Genomic DNA, 26,578 nt, shown 5'->3' with positions numbered 1-26,578 from the left:
ATCTTGCATGGGTAATCTCTTTCAGTGTAGGCTTTTGGAAAATTTATTGCTTTTCCCTTTCATTGCTTTTCTTTGACTGATACTTTGTTTCATTGAATTCCAGATTCAGTCCATCTGCATTAAAAATTATTTCACAATTTCTGGTCAGAAAGTGTACATTAGGAGAGGCTTTGAAGTTAGAAAGTATAAATAAGGAGAGGTTCTTTGATTCAGGGCTTTCTCAAAAAGCCCAAACAAACTGGGTTTGAGGTGTTGATTGGGTTCTTTATTTTTCTTTTGTAATTTTGTTTGTTTGGTTTGGGTTTTTTAATCATTAGTATTTTTTTATTTCCCAACTGGCTAAGATTTCTCCAGCATACAGTGAAACTTTTAATCTGTTTACTTAAAAGAAAATTTGTTTTGTAAATGAAACATGTCATTAATATTTATTTTACAATATCAGCATTTGAGACTTCAAAGACACAATCTTTGTAAAGAAAAGGAGGGAATATGGTCATATTTGCCAGTGCAAGAAATATTGCTATTTTTTTAAATAAGACCTGTATGAATTTAAAATATGTGAAACTTTAAAATACATTGACATAAAATTTGCCAATCTTAGTTTCCATGTACCTCACCTCAGCAAGTTAATTTTTTGAACCAACTCTTCCATGCTTCAAAGCGTCCAAGAAACTGATTAGACCTCAAATCTATGTTCAGTTCCCTGACTTTGCAGTTATCTTTTCAATTATCTCAAATTTATCTTTTTGTTCACCTGGTTTTGTGCTGTTTTTCAGTTAAATGTGATTTCATTTCTTCTGCAAATGATGTTTGATTAGAAGGAATAATTTGTTTCCTCTGTGAGTATTTCTCAATTAACTGATTAGCAAGTTTGGCTGGGAGGTTTGTGTCATTTTTTTTCTGCTTCAATGTTCTTTCTCTGTTTGAATCAGAGGTTTCAAGAATCCCCATCGCACTATTTCTTTTTGGTGTCTGCTTCTTTTCAAATACCTGAATGCCCAATTCATTTTGAATAATATCAGCAAATAACAATAGTTTTGGTTTGCTTATTTATCAATTTCATTTTGTTTGAAAGTCTGTTTTATGAATAAAAGAGATTTTTGTGAAAGATCTAAGGGTCAGCTACCATTTTTTTTTGTTGTTTCACAACAATGTATATCTCCCATTTCATCAGCAAAACAGCATAAAACATCTGAATATGGATTTTAAAAACTGTCAAAGAGTCTTAAAGAAAATATGCTTTTTTCACATATGATGTTAATATATATATATATACATATATATATATATAAAATGCATTAAATCTTCCTGTTATTTGGGAATTTGTTTTTGTAATGATTTTTGTTTTGTGATGTATGAAAAATATTGAGGTAAGTAATCAACATCTAAACCCTTTCTTCCAACTGAAAGGGCAATTTATATGTGAGAAAATTGTATTTGATGTTTAGGAGATTAAGCCTTCGACAGGCTACAATGTTCATTTTTCCAGTCATGCAGTCGAATAAATGACCCTTATTACCTATCACTATTGCACCGGTTTAAACATGAAAGGTGACAACCTACTTTTATTAAAGGTGTTGGCAATGCTTCAGGTGACCTCACAGAACCAGAATATGGGTGTAGAACAAACATCTCAGAATTACAATCTGAGTAATAAAAACTTCACTTCTATTTCCACAAGGAAAAATAACCATGGAAGTTCAACAGCTGAAGTATTTTATTACAAAATTCTCCTTACCTCTCTTTTTAGTATGCCTGTCTCAGCTGGATGAAATTTTTGAGTCTTTATATGCTCATTAGTACCGAGCATGTAGCTCTTCACAAAAGGAAAGCTGCAACCCAACTAGCTGATCTTGTGAAAAAGCTTCCACAGCTTTGGAATATGGGCTGGAAACTGCAACAAAACTGACAGGTTTTTGGATTATAATTCTAAAACTTTTTTTTTTCATTGATATTATGAAAGAAGATACTAACACAGATCTTTAAAATCTTCACTTGCAAATCTCCTTGTGAGCCCTGGCCGAGTTGCTTTCCCATCAGAGTGCATGTTTGAGTGTGTATAATTTCATAGAGTAAACCCACAGGCTATCAGTTTCCCTCTGTCTAATAAACATGATCTATGCAGAATTGATTTTGCTTGGCCAGTTTCAAGATGAAAATGTACTTTCATCTCATTTTCTAAAGTGTTTATTGAGGTCATTTCACATACTGCAGCAGGAGAGGTAAATGTTCAGTATTTTCATGAGATAGATGAGCAGGAAGAGAATAAAATCTTGCTTGAGTGACTTGGCCTGTACCAAATTTATCAAATCTCAATGCAAAAATGAGACTGGGATAAAAATACATGCAAGACAAAACACAAGAACAAGAATCTAAAATTTTTCATAGGCTCCATTTAACACTGTCTTTCATCTTCCCTTTTGCCCATTATTCTGGAATGTGCATTGTACTGCCACCAAATGTTGGGGCGGAGGAAAGTAAGAACCTTTAGGAGTTTTTTTCTTCCACCTTTTTAGTGCTGCTCTGAGTCCCTCTGTGTTGCTCACCCTTCAGCTGCACAGAGACCTAATGCAGCTGAAAAAGCCAAACTTGACTGTGTAGGACTCACCTGAGCATGGCTGGGTGCTGGGCTCTTCAGCTGCTCATCTGAGACATCAGAACCTCCTCTGAAACTGATCTCATCATCCGTTTGCTTTGGGGCCTCCTTCTAACTAGATTGCTCCAACCAGCAAGAGAATCTACAATAATTGGGGATTTGAATAGTATTTTCCTATTATTACTTAAAGATGTATTGCAAAGGCTGTAAAGGTTGTCTGACTTTCAATCCATTTTTTGCAATATTTTCTGCCCTTACGTTTATTAAAGGGTGTCAAACATTTTCTATTCCCATCATAAATGGCTGAAATAGAGAATTTTTCAAGCTTGGTGAGACATTTGCTGCATCACTTGATTTTGAATGCTTTGCTTAATCTGCTTCTAAAAGTTTGTTTGGGCCACATTAGCATTTGAGTTACCTAAATAATTATTTTTATTGTGTGTCCGTGTGGGAGAGAAGGAGTGTTAGTGCATTTTTTTCCAATACCTACAGTTATTGATCAATGTAAATCTGGAGGAGGGGTAGGGAAACAAGTTTAGTGATGTAGGACACCTTTTTTGGACATGTCTCTTCTGATAGAGACTGGAGCAAAAATGGAAAAGTCTAGACAATTTTTTGTGATGAATAAAAAGCTATACTACAGAAAAAAATACCTCCACTTGAATCTTTTGTGGTAATATATCACATACATCATTTTCTCCAGAGCTGATCCTCTGTTTACTCAATATATTTATCACTGTTTAAATGATTACATAGTATATAGTACCAGTAGCAATTTTGCCCAAGCAGGGATGAGTTAAAATAATTATTATAATGGAATTTTAACATTCCTGAGCTCTTGAATATTTGGTTTCTCCATTAACAGGGTTTTTATTAGGGGAGCTAGAAATAGATATGACCTAGGAGAGCATCAGGATTTCTGTTTACCTATGAATTCATCACTCTTCCTTATCTACTCAGAGAAGCTATTAGCAAAATCAGTAGTTTACTGTCAGCTAGATAATCAGAAATAATACAGGTAGATATAGAATACATGTTTTCAAGTCCCACACATATGTTTTAATAAAAATAGATTTTAACTGACTTTTAAGCCCCATACTTTTTAATTGGTATTGCATCAATTTAATACCATAATTAAATTGTTATACCATAGAAACCTTCTGTAGAGCATTTTCATCAGTAAGTGCCAAATCTGAGACATCACTTAAGCTGACCATGAAAATTTGTTTTTATATTTTAAAAAACTAGAGGAAATAGTCTCATCATAAATATAAGTGCAGAGGTTCCTAAAGCATGACAGCAAATTTTTCTCTCTGCTCTTACAGCTTGCGTCATTGGTAGGGTTAAAAAGAGAAGTGGTTGTCTAGCAACACTGACATCTTTATTTCTTGTTTTGATAGTGCTAATCTATCAGCATCTGCAGCTAATAGGAACACATAATTTAGAATTTTTTCTTACAGCTCCATGTGTGAAGCAAAATATAATTTTAGTAGTAGGCAAGAAATTGAATTTGACCTTCATTTTAGAGATTGTGTTGTCATTTTAATATAATTTAGTCATGCACAGTAATTAATAATTAGCACATGTATAGTAATTTTTTAAAGATTATAAATAAAAATGGTATTCTTCAAAAATAATTTCTGACTGTAGATTGACATAATACTAATTCGTAAATTTTCAGTAGGTATTATCTTTTGGATTAATCTTTGTATTGCCAGAAAAAGTAAGGTGTTTTCAGTCTTTTTTAACCCAGATGATTTTTATCAAGTGACAACTAGATTTATAGGATGATATTTTCTGGTGAATTCATATTCTTTTCCCTTCTTAGCCTCAGTCGTCTGATTTGTCTGGTGGCTAAATTTCCTTAAAGCATAGGAACAGTAGGCTGAAAGCATAAGGGAGGATATGATTGAACTTGGAAATGGGTAATTTCAAGGTATTCAACTTAAACAGAAGACAAATTCTTAAATGTGGAAAGGGTTCAGATGCTAAAGAAAAGAGGGGACTGGTGCATCAAGAGAGGACTAAGGTACACTCAAAGTCTAAAAAACAACAAGAGGTAGAGAAGGTCTGGAAATAGTAATATAGTTCTGAATTGGATTCAGCTGTGAATTCAGGTGTGGACATTGTAATTCATGTGGCCTGTCTGACTAAGAGCTCCTTGGTGTTATGCTTGAAAAGGGACAAAATCAGTCAAATACTATCAGTAAAACTGTTCAAAAAAAGGCTAAATACAATGGTTCTGTTTAGTGATTGGTACTTTCGTAACTATACAGTAAAGCAATTTAACTCCTAGGATAGAGGAGGGTTTTTTTGAGAGGTTATGGAATGATAAGTTTATGTATTTCATTCTGAAGTATAGAATTTTGAAAACAAATGAAATGTAATTGCTGGGATCCTGAGTTTGATTGAAAGTTCTCCTTGCTCAGCATCCTGTTTGTGACAGTAACCTGTGAAGGTAAGAAACATTACACACATAAAACCTGTCTTTAGGATATTTTTTCTTGCTTCTGGGAAGTACTTTTGGGATATCTCAAATCAGAAGCTGCACATGAATAATTTTTTATGGATGTTGTCGGATGTGTTTTCCATTAGTTATTCTCCTTCTGTTTTGGGTCAATGTGCATTTTGGGTCTCAGTGCTATCTGAACAAGGAGCTTCAAAATGTTCTTGTTTTGTACACTCTTTAGCTTGTTTTAGAGAGCTGTCTCACAATAACACTGATTTGCCTATGGCTTGTATGATGGGAAGTAGGAAATATTTATTTCCCATTTGGTTTCTTGGTCTTATAATTGTATGGCTTTCAGTGACAGTCCCCAGTCATTAATTCCTCGAAAAACGCCCACCTTGGGAGGCAAGTACAGTGCCATGAAGCCAGGGGTAGCTGTCTCAGCAGGCTGGGCATGGTGCAGACATCCATTTACAGCAGGTCCAGAGAACAGATGGCCAAGGAATATGTCTGTGGGGAGCCTTAAAAATGGGAAAGACAATCTGGGACATTATTTATCCCATATATGGTGAGCAAGATAATCAGAAGTACTTTATACATCATTAGAGGACTTGTTATTTGCAATTGTGAACACAATGAGAATTCTAGTAGTAGTGCAAGGGTTTTTGTAATTCTTATATGAAAAAGAAATCTCTTGTACTTCTGAAGACAGCTTCATCACTCATTAGTTTTCTCAGATATAGAATACAATTTTTCCAGAAATTTTTATAAATCTTGAGCAAATATTATCAGCCCTGGATAGATTCTTCAATAAACCTAATTCTTTTAGGACATCTCCAGGATATGCAATGTAAATGCAGGGGATTCTCAGCTGAAGCCTAGAAAGTTAGTGTCATATATCTCATACGTTGAGAATGTACATCTGAATTAACACAGAAAAGTACCAAGTGTGAGAATGATTGAAAATTTGAAATATTGGAGTGTAATGTCAGAAACATTCAAGTCAAGCAGCCTTGATACATTTAATGACATGTCTGCTGAAGGTTTAGCTTGGTTAACTTTCCTAGTTTTTCCATCAGTTGGTTAAAGGTTTAACAGAGGAGGTAGAAGTATGTAGTTGTGCTGTGTTTGCACAGCACTGAATAATCTGCTGTAAGTCATCCTGTGACAGGGGCTTCCCATGACACTGGGCACTGCTGCCTTCTCTCATCTACAGGTGGGCCAATCAGACCCTCTGCTCTGATGGGCCATCTCTGGGAGACAGGAAAACCTTCATGTCCTTCTTGCATTTGGTTATGGAGAGACTTATCCCACCTGGACAGGACTGAAGTGCCCTTACAGGAGTTTTGCTCTGCAGTTAGAACAAAGTTTGAGTGGGAAAATTTGAGTGGCCGTCCCATCTCAGACCATAGAGATTGTGTCAAGCTGTGGGAATTTGGGAGCAAAGGAGCTGAGGGAGAGTAAAATGAGTCATAACAGGGCTCAATGTGTTAGATGATGTTTGAAGAATGAGATGGGAAAAGAATGATGGGAGCTCAAGGAATGAGGGATTCTTTCCCTCCCTAAGTAACGGCCCTAGGGCTCAGTATTTAAAACTTATGCTAGAACCCAGTCCTGCATGCCAGCATACTGCAGACATGGGAGTGTGTAATTCATCTTCTCTTTTCTTTGTTAATACCCTTTCATACTGTTATGTCTTCCCATCCTGTCTCCATTTTCAGCTACCCAGGTAGATAAATACTTAATTATATACATTTTCTGTCATAAATCATTTCTTCCATGCTTTAATCTGTTCTGCTGGTCTTTTCTTAACACACTGCAATTTGTCAGTCTTACAGCTAACATTATTTCCTGCACCGAATTAATTCTTTGTAGTGTGTTCATGCCAAAACTGGGCCAAAGGTCAGGCAGTTATAATTTCTGCAATACATTGTCTGCATGGATTTTAGTCTGCAGCTGCACTAATTCTGCATTGTTTTTTGGTATTTCTGCAACATGGGAGTTTCTGTCACCTACACTTCTCTTTTGTATTTTCTAGATTTCTTCCATTCAGTGAATAGCCAGCTACACGTTGATTTTTATGTCCCTAGGTGTTTTTTATGTGCATTTTTCCAAATTGAAACTCATGCTGTCATATTCTGCCCACTAGTGCCTCTGGCTCTGTCACTAATATTTCTCAGCTCTGACTGATATTCACAACTCTTTTTGATTTAGTATTGTCTGCAAATTGCACCAGAGCATTATAAAGGTATTTTTTAAAAAGGCAGAGCTCATTAAAAAAATTATAGAAGACGTTTTTCCCCAAACTTGCTATGTTCTCATCAACCACCTTGTCTGTTGTCCCCAGAGGATATCATACTTTGTGATATCAGAAATCAAATCTCATGCTTTAAAAGGACAATAGCCTTCATTTTCAGATTGGTACATTTTTTTTCTTCTTAATGGTATTCTTCCTTGGTCTCTAAAGTAGAAAGTTGAATAAATATGTGGTGTACATAGGAAAACCTGGCAAGAGATTTGTCTCATTACAAGACTAAGGCTAGAAGTCAGAGCTTATTTAAAGGGGTGACCTTATTTAAAAGTAAATGGGGGAAGTCTTCAAGAGGAAGAGAAAAGACAAAACTTCCTAAGTACTTCATGCTCAGAAAAATGTAACATGTTGTCCTTAGACATGTTTTGGAAAACTGCAGTACTCCTCAGTGCTATTCCTGTACAGTTCTGGTAATTTGGCTAGATTTCCCTGGCTGTCCTCCCAGGTGTCATGGGTAAATAAAATGGAAAATGAGAGATTGTGAGACATCTCAGCTTGGTGCTTTGAGTGAGAGTACAGCACATGGTGGGTGAAAGTCAGCTGACTTGATCAGGAGTTCTGTTCACAGATCTGGCAGGATGGTTGTGTCTACTGTGGTGATCTGTAATTTACTGCAGAGATCCTATTTGGATGTATTAGGTGCCCCTGCTGATCAGACCCTCTTGCTGTGACAAATAGAAGCTGGTTCCTGGCTCTTTGGATGGGGCACTGAATGCTGCTATCTGGAGAAGATTATGGCAATCATGCCTAGGAATAATAGTAAGGGACAAAAGGAGCAGTGGGCAGCCTTGCCATCCCACTTGAAATTTCTCTACCTGTTTCTAGGGAGTTTCTCAGTTCCTTGAGGGCAGCTGCACACACTTTTGTTAGCAAGGTGACCGATGCCAAAGAGCAGCTGACACTGAGAGATTCTCCTAAGGCTAAATGTCTCACCTTTCTGCCAGTTTGCCACGTGGCTCAAGTGATAACTGAGAAAGCTGAGAGAGAAACCCCAGGCCTGCAAAGTGACTGCTCTGCCATGGACACATGGTAACACAGTGAGGAAGTTGGCATGATCAAATGAATTACTGCAGCCCCCTGCAAGATATCTGAGATGGTGGAAGAGATCCAGATTCAGAGACAGAGGCAGCTGTGAACAAAATCTTCCAATTTTTAGTTTGTCATTAAAGACACAAAATGAGTCCAGCAGTAAAAGGATCAGTTTTAGAGGAAATTTTCTCACAAGAACTGAAGGCAGGCTAAGTCCTCTGATTCCTGCTTACAGATGTGCTTTACCACCAACCAGAGTGAGAGGCATATGGATCCACAAAATCTGTGTCTTTCAGTGTGCAGTATATCTCATAGAAAACTACAAATGTATTATCCACTGGTATAAGAATTCTCAGATTAAGAAACTGGTGTTCCAATGTGGAATTTGTGTCCTACGGTGAATTGAAAAAATTGAAACAGGTAGAGTGGGATATTGAAAAAACCCAGAAAACCCTGTTCATGAGATTTCAGTATCCCCTCTTGTAGAACACAATCTAGGTCTTTATTTCCTTACTATTTTTAATCTCTTAGGGTTCTGCTGCCTTCTGTTCTTTTGCAAGGTCCTATCTAACAAAGAGCAAGCAAGGAGCCAATGGAACAGCTTGTGCATTTATTGCTACTGAGGCACTTTAATTCTTGGACTTGCCTCCTTTCCTGGGGCAGCCATTTAAGAGACAGGTCTCCCACCAGGTGCAGAAAATACTCTTCCAAGGAAATGCAAGCTAATTGCTTTCATTCTGCTTCTGTACCTCAGGGCCAGGGAAAAGACAATGGTCTAGAAGAGCAATAACCTGAGATACAAAAGTATCCTTGACAGTTTGCTTTGATATGTGCAAGAATTCAGAACAAGATTAATAAAAGTAAAAATGTTCCTGAACTCTAATTTCTTTAGTTTAACTGTGGTTTAAGTTTATTCCACTAAGGTAGCTAAATAAGGAAGCAAATGCACAAAAAATTTCCTGCAGTGGGAAATCAATCTACTGTGGTTTAAGATATTGGAACTGCTTTCAAAAATGTGCTCCCAGGTCTTAACGAAATGTTTGCTGTAAATGGCAGGTAAGTTATGTTCTCATTGGTCTCAGCTTGTTAACTTTTTGGAGTTTCTTCACTGCACAGATTTCTGTCACAGCTTTTTGTCAAAATAGGATGATGCCTTTGTTACACTCATGTACTGATTTGAGAAAGAGATGTTGTAGTCTTAAACAGTCTCAGGACCAAGAATACTTCTTGCATTTGGAATTTTGGGAGTGGCGTGAATTTTTATAGGATTATTTTTTAGTTATTGTTAAACATCTTGAGAGTGTATCCAATAGGAAGGAGGCTGCAATGGCCAGTCTGAAATAACATACACATAACGTAAAATTCTCCATTCACATTTTGAAATAAAAACATAGAGTGAAAATTTTTAATAAAATGTAAATTTTTACAATATTAGTTCAGACTCCTAGAATTTCCCATGTTTTAAATGTTACAGTAGGCTGGATGCAAGGTACAGGTAAGAAGAGATACTTCTGTATAGTTTTAAAAAGCTACACTTGAACCCTCTAAATTTTTTGGTACTCTAATCCTCTGAAGCCTTTTCTTGGAGCAGGGATCTGATCTTTGGTTAGAATGAAACAAATCAGCTTGTACTGTAAAGCACAGTTACTGGCTTTTAATTTGAATGTCCAATTAAATGTAATGTAACTACTCAGAGAAAGGAGATGACCTGCTATGAGATATTAATTGATTGACATGAAGCAGTTCTGCTTCCCTCCCATTCTGCTGAAGGAGTTATGTCTTGATATTTATGCAGGAGAGCTGGCAAGAAAGAAAGACTACTCTCTAGAAGATTATAAGTAAGTTTCCAGTGTTCTGGAGTTGGCAGAAGGATCAGACTAGCCAGTCATCCTCTTTCTGTGTCTTTTTTAAACATCACTTTCACTGTTACCTTAGTTTCTTCACACAGTCCATGCAAAAAATCATGGTATAAAAACTAAGCAGCCCTTGTCTTGTGCCCAATAGTCTTGAGATCTTTTTTGCCATTTCATAAGCTTTCAGAGCACAGTTCTGAGAGTTGCCTGAGTTCTGCAGAGATTTACATAAGATGTAGAAAGGTATAACAGGGAAAAAACTTATCATTCCTTTCCTTCTCCCTCCCCCCATTTTCTTTTGTTCTGTGAGCAGTTTCCCCCAAACCTCACCCTTTTAAAGAAGCTAATTACTGCTCTTCACTGGCATGCATTAGCATTATGCTGTTGTCAGTCTGTCAGGTGCACTTAGTCAGGGTTTAATAGGCTTGCAGTGAGCTACAATTAAACTCTGGAATTAACATTTAAAGAGTGTTTACATGATTTCCTCTTCCCTTCCTCCCCCGCAGCAGTTTGCTTAAAGACGCAAGCAGCTTTCTGCTTTGCTTTAATTGTTATGGGAGGGGAATACTGAAGAAATCCATGAAGTCGACTTTGGTTTAAAATTTGAGCTCTATTTTTTGCAGCTCTTGGGAAACATTACAGTGCTATTTTTCAAATGAAAAATCGTAGTGATTTAAAACCTTGTGGTCAAATATAACTCTCACAACCATGCTAACAAATGTCAACAATTAAAAAGAGGAAAGAATTGTTGCTCATTTAGAAGCAGTATCATTTTCCACTAAGCTGTGAGAGGGGTGAGAGGATCTCTGATGTTTGTCTGGTCCAGAGCAGAAGAGACTTGCATGTACATTAATTTCTGCTCTCTCTGTGACCCTCAGGAGCCTCGCTTTGCTGTCTGCAGATCTCAGTGCTTTGGTCTCTCAAAAAGTCATGTTTGTATGGGTTTAGACACTCTTTGTGCAGATGTTCTTCTTACCCAGTCAGGGAGGGATCCTTTATGCTGTATCAGTTCCATCAGGGTCTTCTTGTCATTAACTTAGACCAGTTTTGCTTTCTCAGTTGACTGAAAGCTCTTTCAAAGACCTCAAGACTCAAAAAAGCCTGCACGCTCCTGCTTCCTTTGTAGAAGTCACCTACAGGAAAGAACTTCAGGAATCAAATGTTAGACGCGTATTTTGTGCTGTGCGTGCTCCAGAGAGCACTGGTGGGAAACCTCTTAGTAATGGGTACAGAGGGATGAGTTTTAAGGATTCAGAATTATCATTGGGGAAAAGGAACATGATGTTAAATCTGTGTCTGTGCCCCCCTAGCTATTTTAACTTACTGCAGCTGAGGATATGCCCTAGAGTGTCGGGGGTTTCTTGGCTTAGGCATTGGGTGGAAAAGGAGAATCTGTTGCCTTTCATGTAAATAATGACTTTGCAATTTAGCTCTTAAGTATTTTTTAGATATCCCTACTTTTCAAACAAAACATGCAAGTCTTAAGCTTTCACATTTGGTAGATTTATTGCTACATTGTACATTGCCATTTATTTATTAATGGTTATTGCCTTTATCATCTTTTGGAAGCCAGTTGTGGCTCCCTGGTTTTGTGTGTGGAACCTGAGGGTAGCAGTACTCAGCTTGAGAATTTCCAGAGACGTTTTGGTCCTCAGATGACACAAGTCCAAACACTCTCCCTAATTTCGATGTGCAGAGATTAGATCTCTTCCATCCTAGATTCTTCAAATTAAGAAGCTATTCATTTCTTTATTGCTTGCAAATATATAGGATGGTAGTAGTTGAGGGAAATGGGAGGGTTTTAAACTAAACAGGTTGTTTGTCCTTCAATATAGAATTAAATTATCCTTTATGGGGACATGAGGGAATGTTTTGGGAAAAAAACCCTTGAACTCTCCACATAACTCAAAAACCAGCATTCATGCAGCCAGGTTACTGCTAATTGCTGCATAAATGTATTGGCCACAAGTGACAAGACCAAACCAATGGTCACCTTCAGTTCCTCTTCTGCCATTTTTCTGTAAGTTCAAAACTTGTCCCATCTTTCTCAGCACAGCTGTTATAAGAAGAGTTTCTGTGGTTTCTGATGATGAGTTCTATTAAACCAGTGGGCAATTTGAAAACCATTTTAAAAGTGCTGCAGAACCAGCGTTTGGACAGATGTAGTGAAGCCCAAATTGAAATAGGGGAATTAATGTCATGTTACTGGGATAAGTTGTTTTCCCACCATAGGATGGGGGAGGAACACAAAAACAACCCTAGGTGACAAAGCCTTTTGTGATCCACCATTAGTTTAATAACATGAGCTGATTAATAAGTTTTTGCTATCCAGCTGGTGATTGATCTCTTTTAGCCTCTTTTTGACTAGGCTGTTTAAATTAAGCCATTTAAATCAGTATTTTACATTACACGAATCTTTATATTCAGATTTTTAATGTCCTAACCTCCCAGATCTGTTCATTTCCTATACAGTAGTGGAGTCTGAGAAGTAGCAAATTGTTTTGCAATATTGAGAGGTGATGCTTGGAGCAGGAAATGCCCCAAATCAAATAATCTCCATGAGAGAGATGTAAGGGTTATGCAGTCAATATCTCTTCATCCTGAAGACAACAATCCTGTAACACAAAAACACTTTCATTTCTTATCTACTTTGTTAGAAAAGAGCTTTTTTTTTTTGGTATAGGAATCTTTGGGCCATTGAAAAGAGTGTCTTAGAGTGTAACACTAGAGAAGTTTGCTTTCCTGATTTTAGCATGGTCCCATCCAAAATATTGCAGCTCTGTAATTGTCTTAGCAGCAGCAGTACAACCCAGACTGCAGAGTGCTGGGCATGTGAGTCATGCTAAAGCCAGACATTCTGCAATTTGGCAGGAAAAAATGACTGATTACAATATTTTAGATGAAATACTTTCTGACTCCTTAGCTTGAGGGCACATATCAGGTTACAGGGCAAATATGCTTTAGAATGGATGAAGTTCTAAAAAGAAGTGGAGAAACTTTGAAGACACTATGATGTAGTTCAGATGAATTTAAAAAGTCTCAGAAGAAAATAATCTTATCAATATACTATGCCAATCTCTTTGAGTAATTCCTCTTTGCTCAGACAGGGCAGAGGCCTCTTTTTTTCTCTTTTTTTAAACGTTCTACCTCATAAAAAATATAAGGTCTGTGGTAATGGAAATGAAATAATGTGCATTTATTCAAGAACAATATTCAATTACAAGACCCTCCTACATGGTCTTGTTTATGTTGCTGAGCTCTGAGATAGAAGACCTGAATCCAGCAGGACTAAGCTTTGCAGTTTTCAGTGGGATGCTGTGCACATCTTGGGAAGTCCCCTGTATATTGCTGAGTAAAGTCCTGCCAACAGACATGGCCTTCACTAGGCATTGGACCAGACTCCACCAGAGCAAACTGACCAAGGCAGTAGCTTCATCATCTCAGCACAGATGGTCCTGCAGGCTGTAAACATCCCTTGTACTACCAGGATTTTAGTTTGGATTGTGACTGCAGAAGAATTTTCATGGTACTGAGTCTTTGTAGGTTCTAGGGCAAGAATTAAAAAGGTGTTCAGTGAACATGATTGCTTTCATATCACGTGTCATAGAAATGAATGTTTTAAAAAACTAAGTTTTCAGAAAGTGCTGCATTTTCTTTGCTCCTTGCAGAGACTCAAACTGGTTTTTCAAAATAGATGTGTCTGGTTATTTTTTTGTACTAAGTGAAGTTCCTGTGAAAAGGGAGGGAGTCTGGTCTGAATTTAAAGTGGCAGGCTGGTTTTACACCTCTAGCTGTTGTAATTTTACTGTGGAGGGTCTTTTGAGATTAGTGATAATCTGTGTTAATTTTTAAAAAGTCTGTTCAGTTAACACTTCAAAACAAAAGATGGTCAGTGGTGTTGAAAGCTAGTTTTGCTGTGAACATTTTCCTTGAAACACTAGGCAGAAAAACTCGCTGTGGAGTTTGCTTTAGTGATATTCTGGTCCATCATGGTTTTGTTCCTCATGATCTAAAACATCAGATCAATGAAATGCTGAAATATTTTAATAAGAGGAGGCACATCTCTTGTTGAGGGTGTTCAGACAGATTTGTAGCAGTGGGAAGGATATTTGAGCTGACTGCAAATGTTGGTTGCCTGCAGCCAATCTCACTGGAATACCGGTGTGAAAATGGGTAAGGCATTAGGATGCTGGATGATTAACAGCAAGGACAATTTGTGTTGTTGTACTGGACTTAAATCACCCTACACCTTGTCACATTTCTCCAAAGTGAATTATCAGTGTTTGTCACTAGAGATGCACAGCCTGCATATTAAGGAGAAGTCATTAACCATCTAGATTGCTCTATGTTTTTTGCATTATCTCTTCTGCAATGAAATCTACACATACATTAATGTGATGATGGAGACGTTGTGCCCAAGGATGCAGGCCAAAGCAAATAACTGCAATAAACCCCTTCCTGATCAGTAGACCAGGACTGTGACCACTTAGGAGACAGAAAAGAATTGGAATAGTGAAGTCAGACATGGAACAATAGTGGTTTACCTTGCCTTTCACAATTTTGTAAGGAAGAAGTAATGCCTCATCTATGGAGGGCTTCCCCTACCCCCCACCCCCCACCCTGTAAATACTAACAAATTTTAAAGGAGCTTTATAAAAATTTAGAGAGGAGTTTGTTGCTGACTGAAATGTATTGAAATGAAACTGCTTTGTACACTGATATGATATGAAAGAAGAATCTGTTTTTTATCAGTATAATTTATTTTCCCTACATGCAGTTCTCTGATAAATTTTTTAGCAGGGGAACGAGTTAATTATGTTTTGGAAATAAAAAACAGATTTCAGATTTATAATATTCACACACTTTCACCCTTAATAAAACTTCTAGATTGATACACCAGCAATAATTCTTGGAGGTATGAGAAATATAGGAATTAATAAAAGGATTATCAATTTTAATTCAAAATGACAGAATACATCCTGATTTACTGTGATGTAAAACATGATCTCCCCTATGATATGATAGTCCCACCCTGAAGAATTTTCTAATTTAATCATAATTCTCTTATATTTCTAGTAATTAAATAACATCCCATCAGATACAAATAGAACATTTTATGTACCAGATTTTCACTGCTTTATGTCTTCTGAGCACTTACAAGCAGTTATGGTGTAAAAGGATGAGGTCTGGTAGTTCACTAAATCTGGACTATTGTAACAAGCAGCAAACTTATTTTCAAGAATGTAGTGTTTTAAAATAGTCCACACAGCAGAAGCATTACTCTTAAAAGGAGAACTGCATTTTTAAGGTTTGCCATAAGAACTCAAAAAAAAATTTTGCTCTGTGGCCTGATGAAAGATGGAATGTTTTTCTTATCATTAGGTACAGGCATTGTGAGAGAAAAGATGAATCTTTTCATCTTTTTTCATCTTGAAAGGGGAGAATCCTCCTGAATGCCTGTGAATTCAGCTTGTGTGCTTGTCCCCTCAGTCTATTATTATTATCCACCCTAATGGTCATTAAAATGAAATGTATGACTGCCAGCCCTGCATAAACAGACCTTGAGTTAGGTGAACTAGAGAGGCCTTGGTATTAACAATTTACCTGTTCAGGTGTTAATAATGTTTCAATACAAGGCTTGATGAACTGTAATGGCTTCAAATTACATGCTTAGTAATGCTGTGGCAGTTTGCTGCCAGCAGAATATACCATTGCAACAGCAAGGTACACACTAAGGGCAGCTTTTCTGGAGAGTTAAAACTTAGAACAATAATTTGGTTTTCAGACGCTGCTATTGATACTGAAAGAAATTATAATCCATTTTGGCATTCTGCTCCAATACTGAGCCAGTGTTTGAATACGAAAAATCAACATATATGTATGCTTGTGTCTGACTTCTATCCTGGGGAGATCAGAAATACAGAATACATCACTCTATGGTGGCTTTATCTTTGTAACTCTAACAGCACTTTAAGCTACATTAAATTCAGTTCACTAATTTGTAGTTATCTGTTTAAGGTAAAATATCCTATCTTCTGTTCCTCTTTAGCTCATATGATTCTGAAATAAATATGCTGTTCTATCTTGGACCATTCCCTCAGGGCATATTGTCACATTCCTCCTTCCCATGATAAAATCAGTTGCCCTTGGACTGCTAGGGTGAGAAGAATTGAAGCATTGTCTCTTTTGATTGTTAGATCTTCCAGTCTTTCTAAATAGTGCAATATTCCTGAAATTTAATCAGTAGCTGATACTAAAATCTTGATATTACCATGGCTTCCAACTGCTATTTGAATATTTCAGCTTAAAATAATCATCTATGGATTGGTGTGCTTTAATGGAGCAGAGAACATATTCTGTTCTTGCTTAATCCATTCATCCTCGCCAATTTTTTATGCCTGTTCAAATCTACATTTTATCTTTCTTCACTTCTTCTCTGTACAGGGAAGTAATTTGGTGACCTTGCATTTACTAGCATGACGTTGCTGCCAGGTCAGTAGTGTCACTGGGAAATGCTATGTGCACTGCCACCTCTGGAAATAAGGGTGGAAGACATGAAAAGGGCTGTTTTTGCACAACATATTTTGAAGAAAACCTCTTTTCAAGACAGCATTCCAGTACTGCCTGTGTTGGATTGGGATCCATGACTCAAGGCCTGATTTTGCAAATAAGGTCTATTTAAATATTTTCCCCTGATTGGTTTGCTTCTATTTTTTTGGCCGTCTTTTGCTGCCAGTGAGTTCCACCACTAAATCTCTTCTTCTCAACCTACTCCATGTATCTAGATGTTAATATGTCATTCCATGCCTGTCTGATTTGCACATTTTTCTTATTGCCTCATAAATATCTCACCCTGAAAAAAAAAGAAAAAAAAAAGAAAGGAAGTGAAGTTTGAGAAGATAGTGCTCTTTCGCTGGCAACAAATTGTGTATTATTTTTGTTAGTGTAATATTTGCCAGTGTTGCAACACTTCAGGGTTTGCTTTTTTCCCCTTCCCTCTCCTCTCCGAGTGTTTCCGTTACCTCAGGATAAAGGGGATGATCCGCCTTAAATTTTTTTTTTTTTTTTATCAGAGAGTATGACAAAAAATCTCTCACACAGATATCATCAGACATCTTGAAAATAATCTACAATTATGAAACTTTAGGGTTTTCTTGTCATTCCTTCTTAGCACCTGTTAGCTTTGCTCTGGGCATTCTCTAGTTTTTCCTTGGAACATGCTTTTCCTTATCACTACTCCCACTTTTAAATGAAGCTGATGTTGCCTTGCAGTTACTTTTATCTCGGTTGTGCAACTTTAATAAAGCAAGAGATATAAAATATAGGATATCTAACAGAGTTACTGAAGTTAGTGAAATGTCTGCATCTCATCAGTTAGTATTTCAAGAGCAGGAAGAGCAGCCTGGTGCTGGTTGGATTGGCTTGGTGCTGTAGCAATCAAACTGCAATAAATAAGTAATATTCACTCTCAAAACAACTTGTCAGAGGGGGCGTGAGATGGAAGAGCCCATCGGGTGTGACCTGGTTGTGTTGGTAGCCACCATCATTCTGCAGAGTTGAATAAACTGAAAAGAACCCTCTTTTGAGGTTGGATGATTTGCAGCTGGTAATTGTACCATCTTTGCCATCCAGCCACATTGTCTGTCAGTGAACTAAAGACAGCTTCTGGAGTGTGCATGTAAAAACCAGGGACCTTATTACTGAATTCAAAGATCATTCTGTTCTAACCTGCCCTTATTTGACTCTTCTCTGTCCCATTACCAGGATATATTAGGACAAAGTAAATCTCCTCTAAGTAGACATTCAATTACTAGGCTTGCAATGTACTGCAGTTTGGTGATGCATTCTGTGCTTGCTGGATTTGTAGGGTAATAAGATGGTGCATACTGATGAACCTCACTGAGACACAGAGGTGTTTGTGGTGTGCTGTTTGGATTGAGACAACCATTACTCGGGATAGATATGGAGGGGAAAGCAGACTTGTTTTTATTGTGCAAAATGTTGCAGTAAAGATGGTGCACATTTTCTGCCGTCCTGCTGTGCATCTTTTGAAGAACTTCATAGTCCAAATCAATCACATTGCAGCAATTGGGTTTTATTTAAAATTTTAATTGGATTGGTCTTACATGAATAAGTATTAGGAAAAGTCCTTTATCTGGTAAATGTTCAAAATTTTAGCAATGTTAAAATTTAATTTTATTTTGCAAACTGCTTTACTGGCGAAAATGTAAATTTTTTCCCATCAAAGATAACAACCGGATTTTTTTGAGTCTGTTTGAATAAATGGAATTTCTTCAAGTGAGTGACTATAATGCAGTCCTTTCTAGGATTTTACTTTCTGCTTATGATTACATTAATAACATTTCTAGCTTTGCTGAATATACAGATGGATTAAGTTTTGTTGCTGTGATTCCTCATTTGAGCTCTGTTACTAGTTGATCTGTGATGGGGAATTTTATTAACCAGTGCAAGCCAATGATGTGACAGATTAAAATACAATTAATTAATTGATTAAAAAATAGCTACTTGTAAGTAAATACTGACATATTATGACAAAAGAATGGAGATTATCTCTCACATTAGCATTACAAGAATAGAGCCCTTATGAATTTAAAGTTCATGCTTATGTAATTAAGTAATTATCTCAGTGACTCTCTTGAAGAAAAGTACAAAAGAAAACATGCTGTATATGAAAAGAACAATGAATAATTTTAATAGTTACATTAACACCAAAGGGAAGCCTCAGGGATTTTTCTCTTGGTGGGTAATTGCCAGTAATACAGATTTTAATTTATGTCTTGACATTCCTTTTTCCTGTTTCAAAACTGAGCTTGATATTCTTTGTTCCTTCAGGTTTCTTCATAGCAAATAAACTGATCATTTTCTGATTGAAAAGCCACAGATATGTGTGCTTTTGCTCATGTTTTCCTCGTGGGCACAAACTCCTGTGTGCAGTCTGGTGCATGCCCACGCTGCTCCTGCAGCCCCATGTGGATCAGCCTCTCTTCTCTCACTGTGCTTGGGACAAGCTGCTGAGGCACTGAGCAGGAGAGAGCTGTGCACTGCTCCTTGGATGGCAGGGAATTCATGCAATGAACTGGCAGCTTCTAAACATTTTCAAGGCTCTGTGGTTAGAGCTACTTTCTAAATCGTTTTTCTTAATGTGGAGCATGAAAAGATACGGTTCTGTAAAACACGGTAAGGCTTTCTCAGGGCTTGCCAAAGAGCCCAGAAGTAAATTTGATCCTGACAGGAAAGCACAGGCTTGCTGCTCACAGGCAGGGCTGACACATCTGTACAGGGCACACAGGGACCTGCACTCTGCTGTGGCTCTGATAAGAGCAGGGTCTTCTCCTGAGCACACTGCATGCACCTCTGGGTTTCAGACTTTGTCAGGCAAAATCTGAATAGCAGATTCTAGTCAAAGCAGATTGCCACAATTTTCCATTAAAGTATCAGGAGCAGTTCAGAGTGTCTAAAAACAATGTCCCACAAAACTTGATGGTTGTGGTTTTTTTTTTTTTTTTTTTTTCTTGCTTAGTTTTGAGAGTGTGGTAGTGTGTGTGAGCTGTCTTCTCTGTCACTTGGGCTGCTGATGCTCTTGACTACACTAGGAAGCAAACTGGGAAATTCTTATTATATGCAGCACCAAAGCAAACAAAGCCACGTATGTGAAATGGAAAGCAAAGGAAACCAGAGGGTGTGTATTCCAGCCAAGAAAAAAAAAAATTCAAATGGCTGTTTATCTCATAAAAGGCCTTCCCATGACAATTAGTAATACTTTAAGCCTGGACTCTGTGCCATGAGCTGAATTTCCCTTAAAACATCTTCAAGTCCAATAATGCATTTTATGCCAATACCAAAATATAGCACACTTCATAAACACTGCTGACCTTCCTCAGAGCAGAAACATCTTTGGGGTCTGGTTTTGCAAAACTTTTAGTACTGAACAAGGTCAATCACATCCTTTTAAACATGGTCATTATGTGAGCTCCTTGGTAGGTATTTATTTCTAAATGGGATATTTATTAACTTTTTCAGCCTTCAGGCTTTTCAAGGTTGTAGTTTTTCTGGTGGTGTTCTTGTTTTCTTGGTGGTGTGGAACATGGAATAAACTTTTAGGAATTGTTCCTACATATTTGTTTTGCAAGTCTTCCATAATAGTAATAACTAGCCAAATTTTGAAGAGCTTATATGCTTTGGTTCAGCATAAATTCATGTCAGGGATTTTAAGACTGCTAAGGCCTTCAGTATTTTTCATTTTAGGCTTTTAATTAGTTTAACTGAACAAATAGATTCTTTAATTTCATGGCAGAAATGAAACTGTTCAAATGGTATGAGAGCTAACATGAAGAAAAATTTTCTCAAAATATTCTGGGAATCATAAATGGACCAACATTTCTGAGTCAGAGAAGATTTTGTATTTCCAGATGTCTTCAGAGTATCAAATTTTCCCAGAATAAAGCCTGTAAGTTTCTTAGTGAAATCTAGGAGTTCCAGCTTGAGAAATACTTGGAACATGAAAGCAGTTCAGCAAACTGCAGTGCAAACTCCCAGGAGCTGAGTCCTGAGAAGTTTCTCCGATGAAAGCCTTTTTTTCCCTTCCAAATTCATGCCTTATTAGAAGTTCAAGATTTCAACAAACTGACAATTTCTGTTAAAATTTTAAAAAGAAAACAAACAAACAACCCCCCCCCCAAAAAAAAAAAAAAAGGCAACAGGTAAAGTTCTTATTTTGGTGTATTAGTTCTTAGGTCCTTAGTTCTTATTTTGGTGTATTTTTTATGTTTCTGGTGTATGCAGATGTCACTCTCTGGTTCCTTATCTTTCAGTTGCTGAAGGACTTGGAAGATAATGAAGTTGATTTGATATGAACTCCTTTAACTTTCCTTTAATTTGTAGGACTTTTTTAACAGATCTATTTCAGTGGAAATATTTACAGTTCTAGCACATGGCTTAGTCCAGTGAAGCAGCTTGTGAGAGCAAAGCTGTGTGAGTTGACAGAGAGCCCTGAAGTGTTCCACATGCTCTGCACAGGGAGGTTTCTTGGGGCTGGTCCAGGATGCAGTGACTGAAGTGCAGCAGATCCAGCTCAAAACCAGTTTGTCTCTGAAGGGACAATAGTTCAGGCATGTGGTTGGTGATAAAAGCCACTTGAGAAACTGCAGAAACTTTCAGAAAATTATTGTGAGCTTCAGGCTCCTGAGGGTACCCAAGATAAACAGGATTACATGAGTATGTTTGTATAAGAGCAGTTCTGCAGCAAAGCATTACTTTAAAATACTTAAGTGGGGAAAACCTGTCCATGTTCATGCTGGGCTGGCTTTGGTGGTGGCCCTTGCCACCACTCTCAGATATTTCCCAGGAAGAGTCTTCCCTCTCCCTGATCTTTCCTCTCCCTGTTCAGCCTTGCTTTATCTTCACCAGCATTTGTCTGTCATTCCAAACATCTGTTAAAAGAAAACCTCTTTCCTCTATTTTGTTTTCCTTTCATTTCTCTCTGATACATGACTAGAACACTTGGAAATAACATCTTGGAAAGCTACCAAAAAACTAGTAGCATCGAAAGAGGAAGTGTAATTGTTTAAAACGAGTCTTTGGAATTCTTTTGCAAATTGAATCAAATACATTAAAAAATCAAAGACAGGAAAAAAGTGAGACAGGACAGGGGAGGATCTGTACAGGGTAGTAAGAAAGGGGGAGGAGCTAGGTGTACATCTGACTTAGATTCAAGAATTTCACACTGGAATCTAAATTTTGTCATGTACTCTTTTTGACTTCTAGTATACACAGTGCAGCTCTGGTGGTTTGTGGCATACTGTATTTCCTTGACAGCATATTTCATGCACCTGCATTGCTTTCATTCTGGAAAAAGGGCTTTCTTGTCTTCAATATGATTTTATATTTAGACAAAGCATTATCTCTTCTGTGAAATTCAGATGTTTTCTGTGTGACTATATCTGATATGAAGTTGTTTGGGAGGCCCAGGAGCCTCCAATGAAAAACTGTTTCAAACAAGTGTCTCCAAAAACTGGTCATGATGGTTTCTTAGGCAACTTTTTCCAATCATGGCAAGCCTTGGCTCTGCCTCAAGCTGCTGAACTTTCTGATTTTCCACCTCACTCAATAAAAACCTCACTATTTAGTGACTCCATATTTGATTAGAACTGGTGTTGTGTGTCGATAAGACACCAAGGAATCCAGAGCAGGAAATCCCATGGGATTTCTCTTATGGGTAAGATAATTTCTTCAGCCTCAGGTTTTATTTGATAAAGAAATTTTTCCCAAGATGGGAGGAATCCCTCCTGTCTACAGACATCCAACAGCCCTGATCCTGCATGCTGAAATCAAGGAAACCATAAGGGCTTATACTTGTTTCATGACTGACCCTTCTTTATTCCTGTTTCCCAAGAAGGACAAGCATAATGCTTTTATCTTCTGGAGATGCTTTTCAGAGTTGGGAGGAAAATGAAAAAATTTGCATGAATGCCACTTTTTTTATTTTTCTATATTATTACAATAGATGACATGAAAATTTGCAACATTTCTTTGTTCCAAGACAGCTGTGTATAAATTTTTGCCATATGAAAATTCTGAAGAAGTGAGGTTGGAAAATTAAACAGCTTTTTTTTTTGTTTCCAAATCTCCAGAGTCTAATCTTAATGCTCTATGTAGAATTTTCATTATTACCCATATCACAAGATTGCAATGTGAAATAAATTTAAATCTGTATATACCAGTGGTAAGGAATTTCTGAAAACACTTGATGTAGTCAAGGTTCACTGTCTTGCAGAAACTGTCTTGCCAGTACTCCTGGAAGACAAAAGTGTTTATGAGAGGAATGGATGAAAGGCATAGCGCTGCTCATGTTTGGTTTTATGTGGCTTTTCAGGGCTTTGTGCTGGCTGGCATCTTTTCAAGACAGGGTGCCTTTGTGTTGTAAGAGCTGTGTAGTACTGCAGGACAGAATTGCTTTCTGGTCTATTTTTAGCTGTATTAAATCTTAAGGAATAATCCAAAATGATGAATTTATGGAAACGGTTTTGCTTCCAAAGTTTCTTGCCCTTCCTTTCTGATCCCCTACACTTTTCTCCCTCTCCCTGATTCCTCCCCCAAGTGCTTGATACCAGCATTTTTAGAACCCAGTTAATCAGTGTTTGGTGAATGTAGCCAGAATTCATGTTGCACAATTTTATATATAAGAATTTCCTTGAGATATTTTTGTCTGCTATTGCAAATATACAAAATGGTCCAAAATGTCACACTCAGTTTTGCTCTTCTCTTCAAATTGTTATGTATAACATATGCAGAATCAAACTTTCTTTTATTGCTCTCTAGATGGATAGTCAGCACTTTTCAGCTGAGTTACCACATCAAAAGCAGGTGAGGCACTAGAGCACATGAAAATAATTTCAAGGAAGGATTCTGTTCTGTTCAGTGGCTTGTCTAAATTACAGATTAAATTTTCCCTTCAAGAGACAGAGGCAGGTCTTGAAATTTTAGGTTATAAATTATTTCCTCTTTTCTCTCCAATAGTAATGGCTATATATTGATAATTTCTGCCTAAGACAAAAAGACTTTTCAATGAAATATATGAAAATTTTGTTTTGGTCTTGGCAAGCCCCGTAATTTTAGCAACACATTTTGTAATCCCTTGGTATCCAGGGGCAGGGAGTGCTTGTGCAGCAAAGGGCACTTTGCACAGATTCAAACTGTGCACCCTGTCTTATCATTTCCCCTCTGACAAAGGAAAGGCCCCACATTGGGAAGATCTAAACCCAAAAGAGAAGCAGACAGTGGAGCAGACACTGGGACAGCTGCTGTGCTTTCACTAATCAACGCCAGTGATATAACAGCAAGTGCTGCCTGTTAAACCACATCAGGTGCTTTTGGAATTTTGCTACGTTTTTGAAAGGATTTAACTGTTGTATTGTTACATTGAAAACAATCAAGTTAACCATCTGAAAGTGGAGCATCCCCTTTGACTTCGGTTTTATCATGTTAATGTGCTTTCTGAAACTCATCACAAGGTGTGTTGGGATACAGCTCATAATTCAGTACAGCTGATTGAATTATGAATTTTTGATCAGTAAAGATGAGTTCCTAGATGCAAAAATTAATAGAAGCACCTCTAGTGGGATGAATAACGAAGATGAGAATAAGGCTTTTGTCACCTTTCCTATTTGGTATCAGTTAGAAAAAACTGAGCAGAGGCACCAAAAAAGATGCCTACAACAGAAGTTTGTATCACAGAGAAACCTTATGCTTCACTTTGATATATATTGATTGATGATATGTTCCCAGCAGAACAGCAGGAAAGAAGGACAAAAGAATGGGTTTTTAAATGAAATCCTTTACTAAACTTTTGTAACAGAAGTAAATTGCTATTTTGTCTGTATTTATATCATTCCACAGTATCATGTTTCACCATGCAAGCCAAGGATGTGGATGCACAAAAATAAACTGCTGCAGTGTCTGCAGTTGTAGAAGCAAGTCACTAAGTGCAGTCTTTCCCTTGCCCTCTGATGGGTCAAAACAGGAATAGTTAATATGAACAGAAATGGGAAATGCTGTGCAAAGGAGGGATGCTGCACATCCATGCTTCTTCCCCAGCAGCCTTTGTATATTAGAGGGTCTCAAAACAGGGGGGTCGTGGACATAGCATGAAAGAAAATAGACAGAATTTCATAGAGTAGAAATCTTAATTTAGACTTGTTTTCTTTCTAGAAAGTATAAGTGTATGCAAAAATAGTCCAATAGTGCCTACCCAGTCAGGAAAAGGCAGAATGAGGGAAGGGAAATGGGCGGAGCATGGACATGACATGTCCACGATGATGTGTAACAAATAAACCCTCTGTGGGTGCATGGTGCACTCTCCAGGCCTGTGGTGGGCTCGGAATGACAGGCAATGTGTCCTGGGTCACCTCATAGTGTTGCACACTACTGCTTAGGGATAAAGATTTCTTAGCAACTCTGTTTCAGTAAACACCACGTGCAAAGATGACCTGTTTACAAGGAAATTGCATGGAATTTGAGTCTAACCAGCACAGGAATTGCTCATGAAAGTATTCTAAATGCCGAGGGCTGTAAATCTGTGTCAAAACCAAAATTGCTGCATTGAAGAGGGAGAAGCATGACATAATTGTAAATAGTGTGGAGAGACAAGAAAATTGGAAAACTGGGATACTCTGCTCAAAGGTGTGAAAATGACACAAGTGCTGTCCACTACTTGTAAAGTGAATATGAGTGCTTTCTTGTCGCTTTGCTAATTGCTTTAGAGGAGCCTTGATGTTGCAGCTGTGGCAGAAAGCAAATACATGGCTGTTAGTACCTGAGAATGAAACTTTATTCTTTCGAAAATAAAGAAAATTAATCTGTCTGTGGTTGCTGCTCATTTTATATGGTAAATTATATCTTGTGTCAGCAAGTTACTGTTCGCAGGCTATATATATTTATCCAGATGTTTGTGGTTCATTAACTCCATTAAGGTAGTCAGAAGCTAAATTAACCTTGTGTTTTACCTGTTTGTGCATTTTCATCTTCTTGTCCCAACCCAGATGAAGTGGATTAATAGCAGACAATGCCAGCTGAGGAGCTGCAATCTTACCTTTTAGATGGATTTTTTTGAAGCTTGTTTTCCTTATTGCAGCCCACAAGTGTTGCCTTCACTGCAAAGGGAGAAAATAGACTGTTTTTAATGTTGGTCCCCTGTACTAGTTTTCATATAAATCACTAAAAGATCTCTTTGTTATATACTGTGAAAATTATTTTGCTCAGGACTTTACTAATTTCGCATTTAAAATCCTCATGAAAAAAAGAGTTAGGAACTGATTTCAGACAAAGGAAAACTACTCTCACACTTCCAGATCTAAGATTCCTTTTTGGTGTCTGCTTGGCAATTAACAGCTGTGAAAATGAGCTGGTGGTAGGAGGAGCTGAGGCACCAATTTACACTGTTTAAAATTCTGGTCTCAGCAGGCAGGGCAGGAGCAATGCAACCCAGCTGCTCTTTTGGCAAGAGGAGCTCTTCCCTCTTGGGCCACAGGTAAGAGCTGCAGTTCCTCAGACCCCAAGGGCTGACTAGTTGAGTACAAGTGACACTTAACATTTGTGCTGTGATGAGATTTTTAAAAAGTATTGTCCAGGTATGAAAAAGAAAAGCTAAACAGAATTAAGAAACAAGGAAGAACTATTTTGCCAATGCAATCTGATGACAGTTGTGTGGCCTCAGATCTCAGGTTTATAAATAAGACCTCATTTTCCATTTAATCTAACACATGTTTTCAAGTATTAAATTTTATTGCAGCAAATTATTTTGTGGCTGTTTTCTTTTTCTTTTG

General features: G+C 37.4%; 1 long non-coding RNA gene across 6 annotated transcripts in view; it reads left to right on the top strand.

The window, feature by feature from the left end:
- The window catches only part of LOC137477925 (uncharacterized), a 220,328-nt gene that overhangs the window by 167,500 nt on the left and 26,250 nt on the right, over positions 1–26,578 (top strand). For 2 of the 6 annotated variants that reach the window (XR_011001279.1, XR_011001278.1), the window contains exon 3: positions 26,214–26,283. The exons of the other annotated variants lie outside the window; for them this stretch is intronic. This is a non-coding gene — a long non-coding RNA (uncharacterized lncRNA). The remainder of the gene's footprint in view (positions 1–26,213; positions 26,284–26,578) is intronic. 6 annotated transcript variants of the gene reach the window in all.

This window comes from Anomalospiza imberbis, chromosome 8 (genome assembly GCF_031753505.1).
Source record: "Anomalospiza imberbis isolate Cuckoo-Finch-1a 21T00152 chromosome 8, ASM3175350v1, whole genome shotgun sequence".
In the NCBI taxonomy this organism is placed as follows: domain Eukaryota; kingdom Metazoa; phylum Chordata; class Aves; order Passeriformes; family Viduidae; genus Anomalospiza; species Anomalospiza imberbis.
Note: the sequence above shows the minus strand (reverse complement) of the source record. Positions and strands in the feature narration are given on the sequence as shown.